Genomic DNA, 13,597 nt, shown 5'->3' with positions numbered 1-13,597 from the left:
TTTACTATATAAAGACATGCAAGTTTGTGTTACCAATAAATACAGTACTGTAAATTTATTTTTATTGCAATTGTATTAATAGTTTCTTTTCTCTATCTTACTTTATTTAAAGAGTAGCACAAGATATGTGTGATATGTAAAATAAGTGTTTAACCATTGTGTAATCAGTGTGATTAGTAGGTAGGTGTTAGAAGAGTTCAGGATTATATTCATTTCAAAGGATATAAAAAATATTAAAAATTTGGGCCGGAGATCTCCAGGGCTTCCCCGGGCCCCATGCCTGGGCAAGCCAGCAAGTTGGGTCCCTTGGCGGAGCTTGAAGGTACCCTAGGCTTTCCCCCATTCGGCTCCTTAGGGAGGGTCAGGGTGGGGCTCTGAACTTCTGGCCTCCCAGCTTCTTGAAGGATCTCTTTCCTTCCTGGGAGCCAGGAGTCTAGCAGCATGGGGTTCGGCAGGCCTCGCCATGCCAGAGGCCTTCTTGGCCAGGCCTGGAGGGGGGGGGTGCGGGACTTGTGTAACCCCAGCACTCCTCTACCGCCTTGCTCCAGATCTCCAGGGCTTCCCCGGGCCACATGCCTGGGAAAGCCAGAGAGTTGGGTAACTTGGCGGAGCTTGAAGGTACCCTAGGCTTTCCCCAATTTGGCTCCTTGGGGAGGATCTGGGTGGGGTTCTGAACTTCCTGCTTCCCAGCTTCTTGATACAGTCACTTGTAATCTCTTTCCAGTCTATATTTTAAAAATCGTGCGGGCGTGCGCGCACCAGATACATTAATACTTCTCACTATCATTGAATTATGTTTTTTGTATGCAGAATGTCCATTTTGTACTCTGCCCTTTCGCACACACCTACAAAAGATCATTTTTCTCTTTAACTCTCTTAACCCCTATCATCATTACTCCTCATTTACCCTTTTTAACTTAAGTACTGTAGAGTCCTAAGTCACAGACCAAAGTGGTGCCCTGGAGTTAACAACCACCCAACTATTCCAAAAGGCATAGAAAGGACACGTATGTCTTTTCAACATTTTATGTGTGTTTTTTTGACGGCTATAACTTTTGCTGAATATTCTCTTATACAGTGACGATCCCCTCCCCCCCTTTTTTATCTTCTCTTTGTGAACTGTTCAATATGAAATTTGGTGTGAAAGAATCCCTCGGTTTAATGCTTATGTTTGAACCAAGTCATGGGTATTGTTGGACGTGTTCTTACACCCCCATATACTCTGATAACGCCACGTGGCTTTATTTCTTGTTTGCATAGGCACACTAAAACGGGAAAATACTATACATACAAATAAGTTCTTATCTAATAGAGATGGGAACACACAAATCTTGTAGTGCAATGGGACCTTACACCCTGAACATTGATATAAAGACCTGGCACAGGCCTCAGAAGAATGGGCATTCCCCATTCACCCCTGATCTAGAGAAGACATCTACGAAACATCCAAGGTTGTCTATAACATCACCTGGAGGCAATCATCTACCAGGGAAGACCCTACCGCTACTCTGACATCAACCTATTCAAAAGAGACTTCCCTTAACACTGAGAAGACTTAACAACAACAATGACCTGCTTACTGGACAGGGCTTTCTGTATTGCCCCTTAATTGTGAGGTGAAACTAGAGGATACTCCACACCAGCCTGACTTCAATGTAGGATGTGCTGATTCCAGAATCTTTAATACAGAAACCTGATGCCAACAATAGGACTGCGTGAAAAATAAAACTGTATTGGCACTACAGATAATGACTTGGATTGAATAAACTAGTTTGCCTGGAGCTTAGAGTTGGTCTTATGCCAGGAAACTTCAGGGGTAGGGGTCTCCTATTTAGACCAAGGCTTTTCCTTTCCATGTCCCCCATATTTTGATGGGCCTATGCAAACAATATTTGCCACTTTAACACCGTTTTTACTGTGCCCTTTTGACTAACCCTTAAAAAAATCCTCTTAAACTTTTGATGTTAACTTAAACTAATATGTATGCATATGAAAATATAAAAAAATACTATGCCTTCAATGTTTAAGGAGTCACATAAATCTCATGGCTTTAGGTTGCTTTGTGTACTGTTAAGAAATGTTATAATGTACTACGATCTGGGGACTTGTGGACAAAGTGAATTGTACATGGGTTCTGCTGTATTTTTCTTAATGTTCTTTGACTGTAGGTTCAATATTTAGGTGTCAGCAAGGGGATTTCTTCTGAGAACTCTGTTTATGGGTGATTGTCCTTTCACTGTAACTTTACCTTGTCCTCTTTGCATCATTGTTCTCATAATTAAAAATAAAAAATTAAAAAAAATTTGGGCCGGAGAGATAGCATGGAGGTAAGGCATTTGACTTGCATGCAGAAGGACGGTGGTTCGAATCTCAGCATCCCATATGGTTCCCTGAGCCTGCTGGGAGCAATTTCTGAGCATAGAGGCAGGAGTAACCCCCGCACGCTGACGGGTGTGACCCAAAAAACAAAAAATAAAATAAAATTGTGATTAATATAGAAATATCTAGCTCTGCATGCATGCCCCTGAGCCATCCTGCACTGAGTCTCCCTGAGCCCAGGGGACCTGCAGACGGTGGTGAGAGTGGTACCCCCTCCACCTCTGCATGCGTGCGTGCCCCTGAGATGTCCTGCACCGATTTGCCCCTCCTCATTATCATCAATTCAATCCATGTCAAATAAAACCACACTATTACCTCCTCTTTAGGAAAGGTAAGTTGATATATAAGGTGCTGCGGACAATACCGCATAGGGTAAACACCTATATAGATAGACCTCACTAACACATTGTTTAGTACTCGAGATGCAAAACCTATATGTATCCAAAAGTTGATCTATTAGTTTCTTTACCTATATCTTCCTATCTATTGTACTCAGCTTATTTCTTGCTCTCACCACCACTTTTTCTTAAGCTATACCTAAGCTAACTACCTAAGCTATACCTATAACTATGTTTACATGTGGGCATGAGCACACAGAGATAGGACTCCTCCATAAGAGCCAAACCTAAATTGTAAACAACCCATACTTATTGTGTATATAGCCCCTCCAATATACTATACCTTCTCCCCCCTTCAGAAATCCCAATTCTATTTCCCACCTTATTAAAACTCTTCACCCTCAGGTCTTAATCCATTAAGCATCAAGACCGACCTCCTACCCCAACGAACCAGTACCCAGCACCCAAGCAAAGGAACACCCTCTCAGACGCACACTTCATCCCTGGCAAGAAAATACAACCAACACCCCTGCTGACTCATGCTGTGTGGTCCACCTTATCACCTCTTCCTGAAATAGATTGTCGTTTGATACCAGACTTAGTGCCAAAAGGATCCGCACTGCAAGAACTCTACCCAAGACCTCTCTGCCACAAATCTTTTTTCAATCTCAAGAAGGCCAGAGTGTGTGATGAAACTGTGCCCTGGAGTCCATACCCCACAAGAAAATCTCAAAAAACAATGGGGAAGCCTATACTTCCTCCATAAGTTTAATACCTATATAATACTACCTCTTAACCAGTTTTTCCCCAAATGTAAGGTAGTCACCTGCATCACTTTGTTCCTTTAATTACTTTTTAAATTCATTTTAAAGATTCTTTTTTCCTTATATATGTGAGCTTATATACTTTTATATTTTGTCTTGTTTCTGTTTTCTTCTCTTTCCACCCCATATGCACCAGCAATATAATGTAGCACCATTTCATCCTGCAAAGGCATACTAAAAAAGAGGAAATCTTACATATAAAAACAAGCTCTTATTTATTAGGGATAAGAACTCATACGTTTTTACAATACCGGGGCACCTCCCACCTTGAACATATGTCATATGAACCCAACTTAGACCCCAGGTGATTAGAACCCTGGATCTCAGACATTAAAATGACACAGTTCTCCACAACAGCTCCAGGAACCAAATCCTCTCCAGGACATCCTTAACACTGCTCTGGCACCAACATGTACCAGTTCTAATATGATATCCTGACAAAGAGGAAATGGGAATAACTTGATCTAAGAAGAGGTTGTCCTACCTCACCATCTAACAATAAAACAAAATCAGAAGCTTTGTCGCCCATTGATCTGTGCAAAAGTCAAGATCTCTATCTAGAGATGACTGACTGTGACAACCATGACTGGGAAGTACGTATCCTTGGACCAATAAAAAAGCCCTAGTCTAGGATTTTGTCTATGATCTGTACAACAACCAAGATCTCTAATTCCAGAGGTCTGAGACTGAACAGGTTTCTGGAAACATAACAAAAAACTCTATCCCAGGCTCCACACGAGGATCAGTGCAATGACCAAGACCACCAACTACAGAAGAAGGATTAAAACGACAGTGAAGGAACAAAACTTCTAGGACCACAAAGAAAGACTTCATCATAAGCTCCATTCCTTGACCTGGGCAGATACCAAGATTTCTAGATACAGAGGTCTGATTTTATCACCCATGATGGAACAGAAGTTATCCATACACCACAAAGGCACCGATTGGAGAGTAAATGAATATGCAAGGAATCTATAGTTATTCCCATGACAGTATACTTCAAAGGTGGAGAAACCCTGTATCTCTTAGGCCAAGGGAATTCCCTTTCTAATGTGCTCAATATTTACTGTGCCTATGCAGGAAAAAAAAGCACAAAATAATAATCTTTTTATCTATTTATTTATTTATTTATTTATTGATGTCTATGTTTTGGTTTGAATATGGAAGTTGTAGTCTCCAATTTTTTTCTTTCTTTTTTTTTTCCCTTTTTGCGCTCTGTTATGTTTTTATTTCAGGACCATGGCTATTATGGGATGCTTGTCCTTATTGCTGTAGGGCTCAATGGATTTTTTATTTGACATTTCCTTTTGTGTTGTTGTGATGTTTCACTTCTTTTTTCCCTTTCCTCTCTCAAACTGAGGTTGAGAGCCTCTAGGACTCCACCCATTTTCGGCTTATTTGATTTGATTTCTTCAAATAAAACCACATAACTTGAACTATCTAGTTCTGCCTCTCAAATAGAGGGGAAAATAATGGAGGGTACCAAGACCAAACAGTTGTATGATCACTAAGTAGTAAGCTAGACAAAGAGGGGACCACTTATTCTAGCAGCCTGGGAGGTGAGGGTGGGGGAATGGGACTGGGGGTGGAGGGAGGACAACTTTGGAGATGGGAATCCCCCTGATTCAATGTTAATATGTACCTATAATACTACAGTAAGAGATATGTAAGCCACTTTGGTCAAAATAAAAATTATAAAAAAAATAAGGGCCCGGAGAGATAGCACAGCGGTGTTTGCCTTGCAAGCAGCCGATCCAGGACCAAAGGTGGTTGGTTCAAATCCCGGTGTCCCATATGGTCCCCCGTGCCTGCCAGGAGCTATTTCTGAGCAGACAGCCAGGAGTAACCCCTGAGCTATGCTGGGTGTGGCCCAAAAAAAAAAAAACAAAAAATAAATAAATAAAATAAAATATGAATATCTGATACACTATTCAAAGGATATAAAAATAAATTCAAAAAAATATAAGCATCCCAACATTCAAATATGCATTATTCCCAATAGCCAAAATATAATCTCATCCTAAATGTCCATCAAAGAACAAAGAAAATTACAATACAGATAGATATACTACTACTCAGTTATTAAAAGAAAAACTGTGGTCAAAAAGATAGTACAGTGGAGAGGACACCTGCCCTGTACAAAGCCAACCAGTATTTGACCTTTGGCACTACATATGGTCCCTTGAGCACACCAGGAATGACCCCTAAGCACAGAAACAGAAGTCCTGAGCACTGTGCCTGATGAGGCCGTAAAACCAAATTAAATAAATAAAGCTCATGGGGCTAAAGAGATAGTACAGCAGATAAGGTGCTTGCCTTGCATGCAGATGACCCAGTTTCAATCCATGGCACCCCACATGGTCCCTCAAAACTGTCAGGAGAGTTTCCAGAGCTCAGTTCCAGGAACAAACCCTCAGCATAGCTAGATGTACCCCTAGCACTCAAAAAAGGAAGAAAAACTTGTACCCATCCATAAATGGAGAGAACTTCAGATAATTTACTAAAGTGCAATGTTATACCAAAAATATCACAGAACAGTGGAACATTAAATTTTAAGTTAAAATTTTGTATATGTTAAAACATTTTTTGTTTTGTTCTGTTTTTTTTTTTCTTTTGGGTCTCACTGGCAGTGCTCAGAAGTTATTCCTGGCAGTCTCGGAGGACCATATGGAATGCCATATTGGAACCAGGGTCCCTTCTATGTTGGCTGCTTTCAAGGCAAACACTGTTATTGCTCTGACCCCCTAAAATTCTTTTCTAAACTTCTTTCTTATTCAACTGTTTCATGACTTGGGGGCAACAAATTTTCTCACTAGAAAATTACCTCAAGTCCTATCCATGTGGTCATGAAAAGCCTGAGTTCGTTTGTAATTGCTGAGTAGTCCATGAGTAGGACAGTGTTTGACCAACATAAACTATAGGTCAAGTTTCAAAATGAAGATGGAGAGAGGGTTAAGGAGCATTCATGAGTAAAGGACACATGCCTCGCATAAACAGAGCCACAAGTGTGATTCCTAGCATCATGTAGTCCCTGAGAATCACCAATAGTCCTGGAATCCTCCAAACACCACCAAGTGTGGCTCTGATGCCCAAAGGTCCTAGGACTTGGAGGCCCAAGTACCTGAGTTTTAACATTCAACCACTAGACTGGTTGGCCAAGTATCATCAACTGTGAAGTAAAGCCCTCTTCTCAAAGCTAAGAGGATTAAGCTCTGAATTTTATGCTAGAATGAGTTAGGGTGACCTAAGAGCCTACAGATTTAGGGTTTGTTTGGACAGGGGTTCTTTAGTTGGGGTTTTTATGAAAATACACATTTATCAGGAGTATAAATGGGCATCTCTCATTGAGCAAACATAGTTAATTCATCCTCTGCATATACAGAAAATAGAAATGTCATAGGGTATTTTTTAGTAATGATAATAATAACTGCTATAAAAAGTAGATATTAGTGGTAGTAGTATGGTAGTAATAACTACTATAATAAGGAGACAGTCAGTAAAGGAAAGCTCAATGCACAGTTTTTCAGTATCCAGCTATAACCCATCAAAAAACAGAATAAGAATCACATTTCAAGTGTGGCAATGGGGAAACAATTCAAGACAACAGAATGCATAGAGAGTGAAGATGGCAGCTCTGATGGCCAAAAAAATGCCAACCACCTAATTAACCTCTCAGATAATGAGTTTAGAATATAAATATAAAAGATGCTTGTAGAACTCAAAGAAAACATAGATCGATCTGAACAGACCACAATATAGAAATCAGAAAACTCCAAACTGAAATAACGGGACTGAAAAATGCAGTAGAAGAAATTAAAAAATTCATGGAAAGCCTCTCCAACAGAGTAACAGCCCCTAAAGACAGAATGAGTGAGCTGGAATATAAGATACATAATAACTCCATACAGCAGAAAAGACTGGAAAAGAACCTCAAAGCAAATGATCAGACAATGCAAAAAATACTCAAATATTTTGAACTGATGAAAATAGAAATGTTCGATACATTCAACAGAAACAACATAAGAATCATTGGAGTCCCAGAAACCTTGGAAGAAATTTCCCAGGAAGAATCAATAGTCAAGAACATCATTACAGAGAAACTCCTAGAGATAAAAACTACATGCAACCAAATCCTGCATGCCAGAAGAGTACTAGCTAAAACAGACCCAAAGAAAAACACCCCAAGACACATCCTTGTCACAATGACATATCTCACAGATAGAGATAGAATACTGAAAGCATCAAGATCAAAAAGGGAAATTACATTCAAAGGAACATCCTTAAGATTTACAACAGACATGTCACAAGAAACTCTCAAGGCCAGAAGACAATGTTGGGATATTCTGACAAAACTAAATGAAATAGATGCTACACCTAGAATACTGCATCCAGCCAAACTCATGTTCAGGTTTGGAGGAAAGATACATAGCTTCTCGAATAAGCAACAGCTCATAAACTTTACAGATGCAAAGCCAGCCTTAAAGGAAAAACTGACTACTTTAAGACAAAACTGAAAAACAGACACACCAAACTTATACACAAAGATGACATTAAATCCCATTATAATCATCTCCCTCAGTGTCAATAGACTAAATTCAAAAGTTAAGAGACACAGAGTGGCTAAATGGATCAAAAAGATGAACTGGGGGCCGGAGAGATAAGTGTGGATGTAGAGCATTTGCCTTGCATGCAGAAGGAGGTTGGTTCGAATCCAGGCACCCAATATGGTCCCCCGAGCCTGCCAGGAGCTATTTCGGAGCGTAGACCCAGGAGTAAACCCCTGAGCGCAGCTAGGTGTGACCCAAAAACCAAAAAATAAAAATTAAAATTTAAAAAAATGAATCCAACCTTCTGCTGCCTAGAAGAAACACACCTGAATAATCAAAACAAAAATAGACTCAAAATCAAAGGCTGGCGGAAAATCATCCAAGCAAACACCCTTAAGAAAGCTGGAGTGACCATATTAATATCAGATGACACAAACTTTAGACTCGGAAAAGTTGTAAGGGACAAAGATGGACACTTCGTACTAATAAAGGAATATGTGCAACAGGAAGATCGCACTACTAAACAAATAAATACCCAATGAGAGACCAGCAAGATATCTAATGCAATTACTGACAAATTTGAAAGAGGATATCAATGATAACATAATTCTGGGAGACCTCAACACGGCCCTGTCAACACTTGATAGGTCAACCAGACTAAAATCCAACAAAAATATACTAGACCTGAAAAGAGAAATGGAAGAAAGAGACCTAGTAGATATATATGGACACTCCATCCCCAGAAACCTGGATACACATTATTCTCCAGTGTACATGGGTCATTCTACAGGATAGACCACATGCTGGCACATAAAACATATCTCCATAAAATCAAGAGAATAGGCCAGAGAGATGGCATGGAGGTAATGCAGAAGGACAGTGGTTCGAATCCCGGCATCCCATATGGTTCCCTGTGCCTGCCAGGAGCAATTTCTGAGCATAGAGTCAGGAGTAACCCCTGAGCACTGCCAGGTGTGACCCAAAAACCAAAAAAAAAAAAAAAAAATCAAGAGGATTGAAATTTTGCAGGCTACCTTTGCTGGCCACAAGGCTCTAAAATTAGATGTGAACTACAAAGGGACACGGAAGAAACACTTAAACACCTGGAAATTAAACAGCCTACTACTGAACAACCAGTGGGTGCAAAATGAAATCAAAGAGAAAATCAAAACTTTCCTGGAAATATATGACAATGAAGACACGAACTATGAGAATCTACGAGACACAGCGAAAGCGGTACTGAGAGGAAAATGGAAAGCTTTGCAAGCACACATCAGGAAGGAAAAAGGGGCATATCTGAATAACTTAACTATGCAGCTTATAAAATTACAAAATGATCAACAAAGGAAACGAAAAATAGGGAAACAGAGGAAATAACAAAGCTTAGAGCAGTAATCAATAAAGTGGAAACTCAAAAAACAACCCGAAAGATCAACAAAAGCAGAAGCTGGTTCTTTGAAAAAAATAAACATGAATGATAGACCATTGGCAAAACTCAGAGAGAGAGAGAGAGAGAGAGAGAGAGAGAGAGAGAGAGAGAGAGAGAAATAACCCATATTGGAAATGAAAAGGGGGAGATCACTACAGAAATTTCAGAGATTCAAAAGGTAATCAAAAACTACTTTGAGAAACTCTATGCCACCAAACATGAGAACCTGGAAGAAATGGATAAATTCTAGGACTCTTATAACCTTCCACGGTTATAAGGAGGATGAGTAAGGATGTACCATATCTAAACGCCCCCATCATTATTGAGAAAATTATAACGATAATCAAATGTCTGCCCAAAAATAAAAGCCCAGGCCCAGATGGATTCACTAATGAATTCTTTCAAACCTTTTAGGAGGAACTACTACCAATCCTGGCCAGGATTTTTCATGAAATTAATAAAAATGGTAACACATCCAAATAGCTTTTATGAAGCCAACATCATCTTGATACCTAAACCAGAGATAGATACTGCCAAGAAAGAAAATTACAGACCAAAATCCCTGATGAACACAGATGCATAGATCCTCAACAAAATCCTGGCAAATAGGTTTCAATGCCTCATCAAGAAGATCATTCGCTACAATCAAGTAGATTTCAACCTAGAAATGCAAGGATGGTTTAAAACATAAATCTATCAACATAATACATAATAGCAACAACAAGAAAAATTAAAATCACATGATCATATCAATAGATGCAGAGAAAGTATTTGATAAGGAACAACACCCATTCTTGATAAAAAAAAAAAACTCCAAGCAAGATGGGAATGAAAGGAACCTTTCTCAATATAGTTAATGCCATCTACCACAAGCCTATGGTAAATATTATCCACAATGGAGAAAAACTAAAAGCCTTCTCTCTTAAATTCTGGTACAAGAGAAGTCTGTCCTCTCTCTCACCACTCCTATTCAACATAGTACTGGAAGTACTTTCTATAGAAATTGGGCAAGAAAAAGATATCAAGGGCATCCAGGTAGGGAAGGAAGAAGTCAAGATCTCACTGTTTGCAGATGACATGATACTCTACTTAGAAAACCCTAAAGACTCTAAAAAAAAAAAGTTTCTAGAAAAAATAGATGCATATGGCAATGTGGCAGGCTATAAAATTTACATACAAAAATCAATGGCCTTTTATACATCAATGATAAAGATGACATGGACAGTAAGAAAACAACCCCATTCACATTAGTGTCGAAAAAACTCAAATATCATAGTGTCAACTTGACTAAAGATGTGAAGGACCTATACAAGGAAAACTATAAAAGCCTGCTTCAAGAAATAAGAGAGGACACATGGAAATGGAAACACATACCCTGCTCATATATTGGCAGGATTAACATCATTAAAATGGCAATACTCCCCAAAGTATTGTACAGATTTACTGTGAGCCCTCTAAAGATACCCATGACATTCTTCAAAAAAGTGGATCAAACACTTCAGAAATTCATTTGGAGCATTAAACACTCAAGAATAGCTAAAGCAACCCTTGGAAAAAGGAATATGGGAGGCATTACTTTCCCCAACTTTAAACTGTGTTACAAAGCAATAGTCATCAAAACAGCATGTTATTGGAATAATGACAGACCCTCAGATCAGTGGAATAGGCTTGAGTTCTCAGAGAATGTTCCCCAGACATACAATCACCGAATGGTTGAAAAAGAAGCAAGAAATCTTAAATGGAGCAAGGAAAGCCTCTACAGTAAGTGTTGCTGGCACAACTGGTTAGCCACTTGCAAAAAAGCAAACTCAGACCCCCAGCTAACACCAGTTAGAAGGTAAAATCCAAATGGAGAGGCCAGAGAGATAGCTTGGCGGTAAGGTGTTTGCCTTGCATGCAGAAGGTCGGTAATTTGAATCCCAGCATCCCATATGGTCCCCCGAGCCTGCCAGAAGCAATTTTTGAGCATAGAGCCTGAATTAACCCCTGAGCATAGTCGGGTATAACCCAAAAACAAAAAACAAAAAACCGACATTTTGGGGGGCTGGAGAGATAGCATCCCTTGCGTGCAAAGGGATGGTGGTTCAAGTCCCAGCATGCCATATGGTCCCCCGAGCCTGCCAGAAGCAATTTCTGAGTGTAGAACCAGAAGTGATCCCTGAGTGCTGCTGGGTGTGACCCAAAACCTCCCCCCAAAAATCCAAATAGATTAAATACCTTGATATCAGACCTGAAACCATAAGTTATATAGAACAACACGTAGGTAAAAACACTCCATAACACTGAGTCTAAAGGCATCGTTAAGAAAGAAACAGAACAAGTGGAAGCAGAGATAAAAATGTGGGAATATATTAATCTGAGAAGCTTCTGCACCTCAAAGGAAATAGTTCCCAGAATTCAAGAGCTACCCACTGAGTGGGAGAAACTATTCACCCAATACCCATCAGATAAGGGGCTAATATCCAAAATATACAAGGCACTGACAGAACTTTACCAGAAAAAAACAAATCTAATCCCATCAAAAATGGGGAGAAGAAATGAACAGACACTTTGTCAAAGAAGAAATACAAATGGCCAAAAGGCACATGAAAAAATGCTCCACATCACTAATCGTCAGTAAGATGCAAATCAAAACAACTATGAGTTACCATCTCATGCCACAGAGATTGGTACACATCACGAAGAATGAGAACAAACAGTGCTGGTGGGGATGTGGAGAGAAAGGAACTCTCATTCACTGCTGGTTTGAATGGCATCTAGTTCAACCTTTATGGAAAGCGATATGGAGATCCCTCCTAAAACTGGAATCTGATCTCCCATACTATACAGCTATACCATTCCTAGGGATATGCCCCAGGAACACAAAACTACAATACAAAAATCCCTTCCTCACTCCTACATTCATTGCAGTGCTATTTACAATAACCAGACTCTGGAAACAACCAAGATGCCTTTGAACAGATGAATAGTTAAAGAAACTATGATACATATACACAATGGAATATTATGCGGCAATCAGCAAAGATGAAGTCATGAAATGTTCCTATACATGGATGTACATGAAATGTATTATGCCGAGTAAAATAGACCAGAGGGAAAAATAGATACAGGAAATCTCACTCATCTATGGGCTTTAAGAAATGTAAAAGACATTTTTGCAATATTTCTCAGAGATAAAAGAGAGGAGGGCTGGAATGTCCAGCTCACAACATGAAGCTCACCACAAAGAGTGATGAGTGCAGGTAGAGAAATAACTACACTGAGAACTATCATAGCAATGTGAATGAATGAGGGAAGTAGAAAACCTATCTAGAGAACAGGCGAGGGTGGGGTGGAGAGGAGGGAGACTTGGGACATTAGTGATGGGAATGTGGCACTCGTAAAGGGTGGTGTTCTTTACATGACTGAAATCCAACTACAATCATATTTTTAATCAAGGTGTTTAAATAAAGATATTTTAAAAACCCATTTACATTAGAATCACGCAAACTCAAATACCTTGGAGTTAACTTAAAGAGGTGAAGGACCTATACAAAGAAAACTACAAAACACTGCTTCAAGAAATAAAAAAGGACACAAGAAAATGGAGACACATATCATGCTCATGGATTGGCAGAATTATTATTAAAATGGCAATAATCCCCAAAGCACTGTACAGATTTAATGAAATTTCTCTAAGGATACCCATGAAATTCTTCAAAGAAGTGGAACAAGCACTTCTAAAATGCATTTGGAACAATAAAAACCCACAAATAGGGGCCAGAAGGTGGCGCTAGAGGTAAGGTGTCTGCCTTGCAAGCGCTAGCGTAGGACGGACCGCGGTTCGATCCCCGGTGTCCCATATGGTCCCCCAAGCCAGGGGCGATTTCTGAGCACATAGCCAGGAGTAACCCCTGAGCGTCAAACGGGTGTGGCCCAAAAACCAAAAACCAAAAAAAAACCAAAAAAACACAAATAGCTAGAGCAATCCTTGGGAAAAGAAATATGGGAGGCATAACTTTCCCCAACTTTAACTTGTATTACAAATCTATAGTCATTAAAACCACATGGTATGGAATACAGACAAACCATCAGATCAGT

General features: G+C 39.6%; 1 protein-coding gene across 1 annotated transcript in view; it reads right to left on the bottom strand.

The window, feature by feature from the left end:
* The window catches only part of LOC126020004 (serine/threonine-protein kinase 31-like), a 136,979-nt gene that overhangs the window by 76,582 nt on the left and 46,800 nt on the right, over window positions 1-13,597 (bottom strand). The gene's annotated exons all lie outside the window — the stretch shown is intronic.

Source organism: Suncus etruscus, chromosome 10 (genome assembly GCF_024139225.1).
Source record: "Suncus etruscus isolate mSunEtr1 chromosome 10, mSunEtr1.pri.cur, whole genome shotgun sequence".
Classification (NCBI taxonomy): domain Eukaryota; kingdom Metazoa; phylum Chordata; class Mammalia; order Eulipotyphla; family Soricidae; genus Suncus; species Suncus etruscus.
The sequence above is the reverse complement of the archived record's forward strand: the minus strand, read 5'-3'. Positions and strand labels throughout refer to the sequence as shown.